This window comes from Rhipicephalus microplus, chromosome X (genome assembly GCF_043290135.1).
Source record: "Rhipicephalus microplus isolate Deutch F79 chromosome X, USDA_Rmic, whole genome shotgun sequence".
In the NCBI taxonomy this organism is placed as follows: Eukaryota; Metazoa; Arthropoda; class Arachnida; order Ixodida; family Ixodidae; genus Rhipicephalus; species Rhipicephalus microplus.
In genome coordinates this window covers 384,894,539-384,907,831 of record NC_134710.1, presented here as the reverse complement: position 1 = coordinate 384,907,831, position 13,293 = coordinate 384,894,539, and the positions used below count along the sequence as shown (strand labels likewise).

The 13,293-nt window shown below is 45.2% G+C and overlaps 1 protein-coding gene and 1 long non-coding RNA gene across 3 annotated transcripts in view; one reads left to right on the top strand and one right to left on the bottom strand.

Annotated features, from left to right (window-relative positions):
- LOC119161031 (uncharacterized) overlaps positions 1 to 13,293 on the bottom strand; it is a 69,354-nt gene that overhangs the window by 49,629 nt on the left and 6,432 nt on the right. The gene's annotated exons all lie outside the window — the stretch shown is intronic.
- Positions 6,984 to 10,200, top strand: LOC142776428 (uncharacterized). Its single transcript, XR_012887528.1, has 2 exons — positions 6,984 to 7,263; positions 8,240 to 10,200. It is a non-coding gene; the product is annotated as an uncharacterized LOC142776428 (long non-coding RNA).

Below are 13,293 nucleotides of genomic sequence, written 5' to 3'. Positions count from 1 at the left end.
TTCATAATAAGTAAATATAAGATATAATTTTTTATTAGCATGGCTGATTAAAAGTCTTGTGCTACGTCACCAAATACACGTAAACAGGTAGTATAATATAGCGCTAAAGGTTTATATTTGTTGAAATTCATCCTAAAACGCAAGTGCTCCCTTGTGCCAGACATGCCCCTGCAAAGTAGCGGATACCCCACGCTTACTTCTTACAGCATGTATACGAAAAAATAGTGAACTTCTTTGGTCTATACATTCTTGGCATTCATGGCACACAGCGCTTCTTACGCGAATTCGTCTAGTTGTAAGACATTGATTAGCCAACATCAGTTGATAAATAATATGCCAAAATGAATGAACTGCGTAGTATCAGTTACTACTTTTTTTCTTGAAACCTTCATATAAAGTTACTACCCATGAGCGGTAACTGCTAGCGTAGTAACAGTTATTAACTACTGGTAGTAACAGCAGCGGTAGTAACTGTTACCACCCTCGCCGTTACTAACTGCGCTTACTGCCAGGGTTGTAAAATATGTGACAAACCGTTACTACCCCAAAGCTAGCAAGTTGATTGATTTGTGGGGTTTAACGTCCCAAAACCACCATATGATTATGAGAGACGCCGTAGTGGAGGGCTCCGGAAATTTCGACCACCTGGGGTTCTTTAAAAGCTAGCAAGTATACTACCACCTTTTTTCTAAAAGCGTAGTATTCGTCAAGCCAGTCTTCTACGTCCTTGTCGTCAGTCCCACTGAAGGTAGGCGGATCGCGTAGCTCAATGGGGCCTGGACAAACAGGAGCCGGAGGAGACGAGGCGGCAGCCTGCTGGTCTTCGTCCGTGGACATCGTAGTAATGGGAGGCAACGTGGGGTTGCAAAGTTCCAGGATTATGAAATTGCCCAGCTCCTCCATCAATTAAAACAAGCCGCTTAGAAGCAGTAGTTGTTTATCCAACAGCTAGCAGTTTTTGACAACTGGCGTCGTAATGACGGACCCAGCCTAAGCGCTGAGACACCCGAACGTCATCTTCTTCTCGGCTTGACTAGTGCCCTCTGAATCCTCAAGTAGCATTCATCTTCACTATATACAACACACACACGCACACACACACACACAAGCATGCGTGCACACACACGCACGCGCGCGCATGTGTGTGCGCGTGCGTGTGTGTCTGCGCATGCGTGCACGCGTGTGTGTGTCTGTGCGTGTGTGTGTGCGTGCGCGTGTGTGTGCGCGCGTGCGTGCGTGTGCATGTGTGTGCGTGCGTGTGTGCGTGCGCGCGCGTGTGTGTGTGTGCGCGTGCGTGTGTGCGCGTGTGGGTGTGCATGTGTGTGTGTGCGTGTGCGTGCGCGCGTGCGTGTGTGTGCGCGTGTGGGTGTGCATGTGTGTGTGTGCGTGCGTGTGCGCGTGCGTGTGTGTGCGCGTGCGTGTGTGTGCGCGTGTGGGTGTGCATGTGTGTGTGCGTGCGTGTGTGTGTGCGTAAGTGCGCGCGCGCGCGTGTGTGCGTATGTGTGTGTGTGTGTGTGTGCGTGCGTATGTGTGTGTGTGTGCATCCGTGTGCGCGCGCGCACGCGTGTGTGCGCTTGTGTGTGTGTGTGTGTGTGAGAGAGAGAGAGAGAGAGAGAGAGAGAGAGAAATAGAATACCCAACTACCACGCACAGGGCCCGGCTTCAAATGTCATGCGGTTCTGAATACTTTTTTTTTTTAATTTGCGTCGTGGCGGTTATTTGCAACAGTGATGGCGGACATCGACGCTACCGAAACCGACTGCTCTTGTGATCTCATAACAGGTTTGCTGTAAAAGCGTGTTGGTGACAAAGTACAGAATGTTGGCAACAAAGTACATCAATTCGGGAACTTTTATGAGTACTAAAGACATGGTTGCTTCCCTGCACTCTAGGAGAGACAATAAAAGAAGCAATGCTTTATTGGAATGGATGCTGTCCAGCCGACTTCAAGAAGTGCACCCGCACCATCTGCATCATATATATATATATATATATATATATATATATATATATATATATATATATATATATAGGTACGGGATATGGCACAACGGGAGCGTTGTCAAAAAGGATAAATATATTTATTTCCCAACAGTTTCGGGAGGGGTCCTCCCTTCATCAGGGGATGAGTTATATGAAGGGAGGACCCCTTCTGAAACTGTTGAGAAATAAATATATTTATATATAACTCATCCCCTGATGAAGGGAGGACCCCTCCCGAAACTGTTGGGAAATAAATATATTTATCCTTGTTGACAACGCTCCCGTTGTGCCATATCCCATACCTTCACGAAGAGTACCTGGCCCATTGAATTATTACTCCGACTATATATATATATATATATATATATATATATATATATATATATATATATATATATATATATATATATATATATATATATATACCTCTCAACTGATGGCGTTCGAAACATATATAAGTCGAACGCCATCACTTGAGAGTTAGGCATAGTGTAATAAACTTGTTTATTTTTGCCTAGTGCCTATTTCTGTTATGGAGCGTATTCAATGCCATTTAGCTGTGTGAGACTATACTGAAATCGATACTAGGACACGTTCGCGGAACACAATCAAACAATCCGATTGCACGAGCTGGAAAGCCATGCTCATTTTTTTCAAAGCATTCTTTTAAGTAAGTTTTATGGCAACAAAATGACCACCATGGCAAGATGCGCGTCCCTCCTAGTGATATCCGTGGATTTACACCGCAGGATATGCATGCGGCATGTAGCATTCCCTCTATGAAAACATCTCAGCGACCCCGTGCACCCGCAGCGTGTCCCCGTCACGACAACGAATGTACGCGAAGGCGCACGTACGCGTACCCGACCTTTCTGAGCTCCCAAAGTTGGCGGCATTGCAACGCAGTGCGACGACAGCCTACTTAGAGCGACGACCTCACAGATGACGCAAGTTCTGCAGATGACCTGACGTCACACAGTACATGCCCGAGGAAAATGCACTGCCCGCCAGCCGGCCCGTTGAGTGCATGCCAAATACCTCTCAAGACGGAATACCGCCATGCTCACGCTCATTATTTTAAGCTCGTCAAAATCCATGGGCTTCGCTACCGGCCATGCACGGCGGACTCACCTCGAAGAGAGGTGCGGTGTAAAGAATACTGCAGTGTATTTGGATTAAGGCGCATGGTAAAATTGATCCGGAAGCGCGCCTTATACTGATTATCGAGGCTTTGTCAAGTAAGCACCACATATGTTGCAGCAAGACTGCGACATGAGCGAGTTACTGATGCTTCATCTTGAACACACGCACGTCCGCCTCGGTGTAACTGTGGCTACTGTGCTCGGCCGCTGATCCGAAGGTCACGGGTTCGATACCCACCGCGCCGGTTGTATTTCGATGGAGGCGAAATGGCATAGAGGCCCGTGTACTCTCCGATGTCAGTGCACATTTAAAAAAACACCAGATCGTTAAAATTTCCGGAGTCCTCCTCTACGGCGTCTCTCATAATCATATCGTGATTTTGGGACGTAAAATCCCAGATATTATTATTATTATTATTTTGAGCACAGGCACAAAGAGCATAAGATTGAAGAAACGTCTTCTAATGAAGAGCGAACAGCAAGACGACCTTACATCAGCGCACAAATGAGAACGCAAATAAAGCGTCAATCGAATCGAGGTACACGTTGGCCATAGAGGGTCAACGCCACTGCTTCTGGAGCGTGCCACGCAGCAACATAGGTCTACTAAGACGAGCTGACTCAGTCCCCCTGCTGTTGCTCCTCCATCCTTTAGACATCTGCTCCCAATCGACAGAAACGCCACGGGGGCGTGGGCACCAACAGCCTTTGCCTGTCCAGCATGGGTCCGCTTATTTTTGCGCACGGGACACGGTGCGCCACGAGGCGAACACTCTAAAGAAATCGAGTAAAGGGGGAGTGTCTCTGCAACAGAAAAAATCTTCATCTACTTGCAGTACGTTATCTACTCGCGTTATCACCACGGTTCCGGTATAGTTCGCGGTCGCGAACGGGGCGCGCGTTATCAGTGTGACATAGCATTCTCGATAGGAAATTCGCCAGCGCCGGGTTTTCAAGAAAAAAAAAAACGCGAGCAAGCTGCAGATGACGATTTCTTTTTTGTAGCAGAAACACTCCCCAAATAATCTATTTTTTAAAAGTGAGTGATCAATATCGCGAGTACGTCTAACACCGAGTCGACACACTCGCTAAAGATATGTAGCACATTTATCACCGCAAAGTGCAGCAGCGATGTGTCCGACACGTGTATTCCGTCGAATGGACAACAAAACTATAGGCACTGATCTCTGAGGCCCCGGTTGAGTTGTTAGGCACTCGCTCACAACGTCGCCATCATGCGAGTGATATGGTGAGGAGGGGAATTGATCTAAGGGCCCGTTTTCTGTTTTATACTACTCGAGTATGAAGTCAAGAGGTAATGAAGCTAAATAAAGCGAAGGAGGCGTTATGTATAGCTTTAATAATAGTAGTAGTTGTTAGATAAGAAAATAAGCAATTGAAGTGAGAAAAAAAAAACATTGCCGCAGATGGCGACCAAGGCCGCAACCACTTCACTAGTTCTCGTAATTACTACACTTCCATTAAAACCTACACATAATGCCTCTGCACGGAGTCATCTTCGGATGGGTCCGTATTATGGTGGTTACGAAACTCCCTATACCTTCCATGCATTAGCTCTCGGGAGCGGCCGCACCTATTTTACCACTGGTGGTTTCCCGGCATCCTGCTAGAAATAAATCATTAACACAAAATATCTTCCATGACGTCCCTGGTGACGTTAAGAAATAGCGAGAAAGGATGAAAAATAGAGAGCAGGAGGTGTGGCGCGGAAAGTCGCCAGAAACTCTCCTTTCCCACTTCGCATGCAAGCGGAATGCGCTCGTGCTTTCTTCCGGGTCCACAGGCCGCTTGGGCGATGTGGCCATTCTTGAAATTGTTTTAAATCTTTTTTTTAAACTTTGATTTGGTTCGTGTTTTTTGACGAGGCGAAAGTTAAGCTGACTGTAAGACGAAACTCGATCGGCACAAATAAAAAGAATTTATTATTGCACATTTTGTATAAGAAAACAGACATACACGTAGTGTGAAATGGTCAATCTATAAAAGCAGCTTTAACTTACAACTGACATATGGACATAACGAGCAAATGTTGAATTCATAATATCTGGACCAATGCGAAATTATCAACAATCACGAGTAGGACACATTGTACTTTACTCAATCACGGTTGTTATGAGAACGGGCATAGTTTTCTTACAGAAGTTGAGTACCAAACGAGAATGAAGTTCAGAGGGACGGAGAGGCTTGAAGCGATCAGAAGTTTTTTCGAGGCAGAACGTCGCTGGAAACATGTTCCGGCAAGTTGACTTGTCTTCATCAGGGCAACAGCATTTCCTTGATGAGGAAAAGTTTACTTGTCGAAACGTTGGCTCCATCGACATACTCTACAATAATTGTTACAAGCATTTAGTCCATCCCGTGTACTTGAGTGACACTATTAGAAATGAACACTAAAATATTTTCAAACCGCGGCTACAAGGATTTAATGAGCAAAAGCAGCCTATAATTACTTGACTTTTAACTACACGCCAAATATAAAAGAAGCTAAAACTATGCAGGCGAGCCAACCCGAATGGAAACCTTTCAATAAACGCATTTTGCCGACAGGAGCTTCGCTGCCATCTTCACCAAGTACACAAGCGACGCCGCACTTCTGTCAGTCAGGTCAGGCTTGCAGAGAACTGGGTTTACTCATATGTACTCATGCAAAATACCTGCTCAAATAATGGGCGTGAACTCTTGTGCTCACCCGTTGCCTTTAGGAAAAGCTGAAAAACCTTCGAAGAACTAGAAATCCCCGGTTAAGCACATCGCAGTGCCGCGCATAACATGTGTTGCCCGATTAAGTCATCTTCGATAGATATGTGGGGTTTAACGTCCCAAAACCACCATATGATTATGAGAGACGCCGTAGTGGAGGGCTCCGGAAATTTCGACCACCTGGGGTTCTTTAACGTGCACCCAAATCTGAGCACACGGGCCTACAACATGATTAAGTCATCTTCGAATGCATGGTTGACATCTCCGGCGTATCACTCTAAGCCAAAAATGGCCAAAATGGGAGCAACGGCTGTTTTTACTCCTTCAGACCGACTGTTGCTCTCCGAAAAGACCAAGCGGAACAAGATGGCCGACTTGTTCGAGAATGGGGGAGCAACTGTATTCATCTTAAGTTTGTAAGGGAGCAACGGAAGGAGGAACCGCTGTAAATGCTCTCGTCACGCAACGGTTACTCCCCGGCAGGACACCGCACACAAATATGCATGCCGCCCACATTGATATTCATGGGCCAGATTATTGTTTGTTCTGTGTGCCAAACTTCACCAAACCAAAACAGTGATTTATTTTAGCATCCGTAGATAATAAGATAGCAGCGCTGGCTGAACACAGAAGGCCTGAGAATACAGTACGGCAAATACCTAACACACGCAGCAGCAGAATGGAGAGTTGGCACGTCAAAGCGGACCGAACGCCGAAACACGTGCAAAACAACGATAAAAAAAGCCTAGACACGCCGTTCGTCCGCGAACGCCCAGATATATTGGAGAAGAAAAAAAAAAAAGCGGACCCAGACGCGCTTCTCATCAGCCATACACTTAGTAGCACGCTTCACCGTGTAGTTTGAGGGCAGAATGACAAATCTGCGCCATCTGCGCCCGCACGACAAGTGTGGCGCTAGAGTAGCAAACGATGTAAGTTACAAAGTAATTTTTATTCAGTGTTTATGTTGACTAGCACTAAATAAAAATTATACTCAACTTTTTATATTTATTTATGAGTTTTAGTGTACCTCAGTTTTTTTTTTTATAATTCTATTAGGAGAACACACTGAAATTATTGCGCTGACGCCTGTGCTGCCACTGCTCGACGTTTTTTTTTTTTTTTTTTCGGCGCAACTAGGTTCGCGTTCGCACTACTTACTCATTTTCATATGGTCTGTGGTTGGCGAGCACATGGACGTGCGGGCTTGTGAGCTATGTTTTGATCGTGTGTGTGTGTCGCAGATTTGCGTTTCTACTTATTCGTGATGAAGGTTAGTGTATATTTATCTTTATGGAGCGCGAAGTAGTTGTGGATTTTGCTGCTGGGTGGAACAAACACATCGCAAACACGTCTTCAGCTATCTGCAAGCCTGTTCGCTCGTCGGACAAAGGACTGTGCATGCATCAGCGTGCAGGTGAGTGGCATTTCCAGCAACTTTTAATGCTCTTGCAATACATTGTTGAGTGGTTGCGCTATTGAAAGAGAAATGATTTGCTCTTATTCTCCGTATCCATTGCTAGCCGTATCGGACTAAATTACCTCTATTACCGCCTGCATACCCTCTTGCTTCCCCTGTCACCACTCCAGTGCCAGTGTACTTTTGCAGTTAAAAGTTCATTTCCGCAACACTACCTCGCTTGAAAAAACATTGGGGCGGGGTTGTAGCTGCATTCATACTGGCACTTTTCTACCATTGGCTTTATGTAATGTTAACGGCTGAGTGTTGGGGCCTTTGGCCGCATTTTTTGGAGATGCAAAGTGTATGTAAATCAGTAAGTGAACAAATCATTGTCGCATCACTTCACTGGCATAGCCAGGCGGTTGCGCACAAGAATTTTTTTAGGCCGGGCGTAGGGAGCCCAAATTGACGACCATATATATTCGCTTGCCCGGCCTATTCAGATAAGCGGACCCCCCCCCCCCTCCCCGCACGCCTAAAAAAAAAAAAATCTGCCCACATCACTGCGTCACTTGCTTCACCTCTGCGCTGAACATACTATTTTATAAGCGCACCATCAAGCGAGCGGTTTACATATTGACAGAGCAATTGGAGGAGGAATGACCCAAATCTTTCAGATTTCTTTAGTGATGCAAAACCTTAGGAAAACTGAATATTGTAAAAGACAATCATAAATGCTGTATGTTCTCGTTAGCGCTGTCATTATTCTGCATCATGAAATCTTTATGCACTGTGAAAACTTGGCATGCCGTTGAAGTCGCATATCGACGTTAATACCAATCGACGAAAATTTCGACAACCTCAATAATGCCGTTTGGGATTTGCCGCATGCACATAATTAGGCTGATTCCCACTTGGCTGTTCTTAACCTGACTTCACTGCTACCAAATGAAACAATATTTGATGCATGTCTTTTACTTTTTTTTTTCAGGGATATGACACAAATTTGGTTATACTGCAGATAAAGATGCTCCCAACGATGCTAAAGTACAGAAAGCAAGTGAATTTGGGTAAGTGCAGACTTTTTGTACTACGTATATGAAAGCATCGCTTTTTAGGGGCAAACTGTGCATGTGTTGGCCAGAGAATAGTTCATTATGCCACATGGTTACACTGGCACTGACAATTCGGCATGGCTCCACTGGCCCGTGTGTGTGCTCACACTGTTACCGTTAAGATAAAATGTTTATGTTTTCATTGCAGGGATTGCTGTTTGTACTAAAAAGCCAACTGCCAAGATTTCTTTACGCTGGTACTCCTAGAAGTATGCTTTCCCTATTTACATGGATTTTGGCTTGCACAAAGCATAACACTTGGGCCTAGATTCACAAAGCTGTCCATGCGCAGGCCTTCATAACAGTGTTTCTTGACTTGCCTTTACCCTGTTTTCTGCAGATGTTTCGCGGGTTTAAAAGTGCCACAGCATGTTGACCTCCCCCACTCTGAAATATTCGCGTTCAAAGTTCCGCAAGAGTGGGCTTAACTTTCTTGTGCACCTCTTTGCTAGTCCAAGATACTGAAGTGTTATGCTCTTACTAGAGGTGGCAAGGTTTAATGTTTGTATTTCCATCACATTGACCAAGTATGCCATCTTGGCTTGACTGGTAGCACATCCTCAACAAATGTCTTTGTGGCACATGTAGAAGGCAGTACAAAATAAATAGGCAGACATTCACACCGGGAGCTAACTTCTAATAATGCTTTTTTTTTTGGAAACCATGGTGTGCTTATTCCAATTTGTCTAACAAGCAGTAACCTGTTTGGCTGTGAACCAACAAGACGTTAAACTAATAAAAGCTTCACATCTTGTTGCTCTCAAATATATATGTATTGGCAAGCTATCTGTGACACTGTCAAACAAAGAATCAGAATATCTGTGCATGCCTTAAGATATATTGCTTCGTTTACATATCTCGTGGCTGTGACTCGTCAACCGAGTGAACAAATGCACCCTAGTTTTCTAAATTTAAAGCATTTTTTGAAGGTAGCACGGTCTACATTTATTTGTCTATAGTTTTGTCCAGCCGTTTGCGCCAGGTACAAAGAAATATACTGAAGATTATCATGTAGCCTCTGCAAATGGTTGCTTTCAAGCAGGCTTTGCATGCTTGGCTTGTGCCTACAGGTATTGCACAATTCAAGACGCAGCAGCGTATGATAGAACAGTAGAATCGAGAGCAACTATGTGCACGAGCTAAATAAGTATTTGAACATGAGCGGACAGTACGTGTTATTTGCCCCACACATGACCTCATTTGAAATGCCCATTGGTGAATGGGCTCATAGAAATGTCACTCAGCTGTGTATAGGAAACAAGTTAACTGAACCTAAGGGTGTCTTTAGCTACTACAATTATGCCTTGTTGAGGTGCTGCACATTTTCTTCCAGAATATTGCTGTCTGAGACATCATGTGAAGAGCGTCTACCACATCAGCATTTATATGGCTTGCCAAGTACCGTTTGGCCGAACCTTCCTTTTTTTCACATTTCGTTTTGCAGTAGACATCATAGAATGCAAGCGCTGCTGCAGTGTGTGTGACTCATTATGAATTGATTCTGGCATGTTTAACCTCACACTTCTATTTTTTTTCTTGCAGCAATGAGATGCTTCACATATGCCTGCGGTGACGTTCTGCTGCGCTAGCCTGATGGAAACACCAGCTGCGAAACTTGAGTTCTTCAGAATTGGAGAAGTTGCCCTTCTCTCACCAATGATGACACAGACTGCCCTATGCTAGAAATTCAAGATTGTTTTTCCACGGATGACGCAGAAAACCTTTGATGTATTATGGTGTTTGTTTAGTGCTGGCTGTGGTGTGGCAAAGTCTACTTTTACGTGTGGTCACACGTCGCCTCATAAAAAGAACAATAAAGCATTTATTTTCCTTTCAATATTGTCCACTTTTTGTGTTAGAAGCACCCAAGCAGTGCTCTTCCAAGGAGCTCTCGCCATGTGTTAAGCGTGTGACAAGCATACTCGAGATAAATACTCATTTCCCCAAGGAGTAACTGGAAGCATGTGCAGTTGGTTTTCAGAGAGTAACTGCGAACACGTGGGAGGAACGGTAAAGAGTAACTGTTGCTTTTAGAAGAGCAACTGGTAGGAGTAATGGTTGGTCGGCAGGGAGCAACTGGTGGGAGTAACTGTTGGTCTGCAGGGAGGAACTGGAGGGAGTAACTGTTCATCCCCCGAAGGAGCAACTGAAAGGAGAGCAACGGTTCCTCCCTCTGCAGTTACTCCTTTTAGGAGAGTAATGGGAGTGGCAATGCAATTGCTCCCTGAAAGGAGCAACCCCTATACCCCTGTTGCTCCGTTTTGGCTTAGAGTGTAGCTTACTGCGGCTTCCGTTCTCTGCCCGCCACAATTTGCCGTCTTTATTTTTCCCGTAGTTGACATGCCAAGCGAGCGAGATAACTGAGCACGATCGAACTTCCAATATCACTGAGCGAGAGGTGAGAAGGAGAGGAGGCAAGCGCTACGAGCTCAATTCAATCACTTCCCGCCCTTCGCCTGATTTAAAATTCACAAAATAATAGGGAAAACGCATATGAACAAAAGAGAAGTTCTTCAAAGCGGTATATATTTTTTTTTTTGTAAAAACATGTGAAAGTGATAAGTACGAGCATTCACATCAGTCTCACTACATTCAACCGGATATTAGGATGCCCAGCCACCGCGACAAGCGTGCATGTTTCTCGAAAGCGAAACTAGCGCTGAGTTTCCGGGGCCTAGCTGCCACGCTATTGTCTCTCATGAATCGAACCTGCGATTTCATGACCAACAGCTGAATCCACATTTAACAGCCATTTAGCGATCACGGCGGGTCCACGGAACGATATGGTAAAGCAGATGAATCACGATCCGCGAGCCAATATTAACTTAAAAACACCGTCCTTCCTCTGAACCAAGAGAAAGTTAATCGTAAACAGAACCAAGGCGCACTGTGTGGTTAGCTGTTTGTCACGTATACCATCGATTCTCATTGATACAATGTTCCCGGAAACCCAATAATAATACGCATTATCCGACAATATTATCATCAAAAGTAAGCTCTAAATTTTAAGAAAATACGTGTATTCGGCGACTGCACCGAAAAGGCTCACGTGCGGTCCACTGATACTGCTCAAAATAATGCTTCATGAGGAGCAGCATCACCACGGAGTGGCATCTCTCGACGCCACACGCAAAAACGGCATGCAGCCAATGTACTTTTCTTATCTCATATATGTAACTCGTCAATAAGTATTTTCGGGCTCTGGTTTCATACAAAAACAACACTAGATAACGTATGGCTCGTTCCCTTTTTCAAGTAATTCACATTTTCTGGCGCTGTTTCATTACATTTAGTGAACAACGTTCAAATAGCTCTAGAGTATGCGCTGAACTTTCTTCAAAATATGCGTTAAAAATGAAAAGAAAATTTTGAAACTTAAAAAATCTACCTTTTTTTTTTCACGGAATTGGTCACGAAACCAATGATATTTCAGGTGAAAATGCGACATCATTACCTGTATAAAAATGAATGGTTCCACAGTGCGTTGTTTTCGAAACACAAAAGAGCGCCCATTATCCAGAATCGTGACTACGCATTTCCACAGTAGTTCCTGAGCGGCACCGTGATTTACAGGACACGAATGATGTCATTACAAGAGAGAGTCGACGCTCTTCTGTCCTTTGAGTTGTGCATTTCACAAATTCCGGCAGCCCGCACCACAGATCCCCACACGTCCAAAGCGAACCAGTCATGAGCCTGCTTACTCATCGCTACGCATTTTCCATCGCAAAACTTCCCCTAAATACGTTTATGTCCCCGGTCACGCACCTATCTGGCGACCAAGCGGCCACGAGTGACACGTAAACAGGGGAACAATTGCGAAATCGCTCCGGCGACCGGCGTACAAGCGGAACCGAACGCGAACCAACAATTGCTCCTTCTCCCTTATACAGCGTCAACGATACAAATCACGGGAGTGCGCCTCTACATACAGCTGTGGCTCCGGGCAGCTGTTTTCGACACGAGAATTGCCAAGGAAGCCCTATAGGTCCGTTTATAGAGGTCGTTCCTATAATATCCAAAGGACGGGGGTAAAGGCATGCAAGGTCAATACGTTTCAGAGGCAACCCCGTTTCTCGTTCAAGATTTCCTTCGTCACCGGAAACCGGCCACGGTGGTCTAGTGGCTAACGTCCTCGGCTGCTGACCCGCAGGTCGCGGGATCGAATCCCGGCTGCGGTGGCTGCATTTTCGATGGAGGCGAAAATGCTGTAGGCCCGTGTGCTCTGCTTTGGGTGCATGTTAAAGAAGCCTATGGGCGGACGAAATTTCCGGAGCTCTCCACAACGGCGTCTCTCATAATCATATGGTGGCTTTGGGACGTTAAACTCAAACAATTATTATTCGTCACCGTAACTTCTAGTTCTATTCCACCTAATCATGGAGGAAGAAAAAGAAAGGAGGGTCCACCGTGTCGGCGCAACACGTGATCAAAACGTCAGAGCATGCGGTAGATTTTAGTATACTTTCGGTGCTGTTCCGCCTTTGAACCACCTGCGTGAGCCGGCCAGTCTGCGCCAAACAAGGACGTTTCGATTAAAAGCCACCGGGAGCCGTAATCCGAAGTATTGGCAATCTCGTTGCTGGCGTGGTCTTGCGCAAAGTGTCACGTGTTAGGCCGATAATGCTGGCTTCAAAACGGCACGGCTTGCCAAGGCTGCCTGCTTGACGTCACGCTCTCTCCTTTCCTTTTTTTTTCTCTCTACAGACTTATAGACGCCACCATCTTGGACTATCAAACCGATGTTTTCCTGTTTTTGTATATTGCGACATGAATTAATAAGGACTTGAAACATCGTACGCACCCACCCAACCATCTTCACGTGTATGCGATCTACAGAAACACAGTTCGTTTAGTTGTTATAGATGGGAAAACACGAAAGTTAACAGCCCAACAAGGCGGCACGTAAAATCAACCCACCCGTATACCA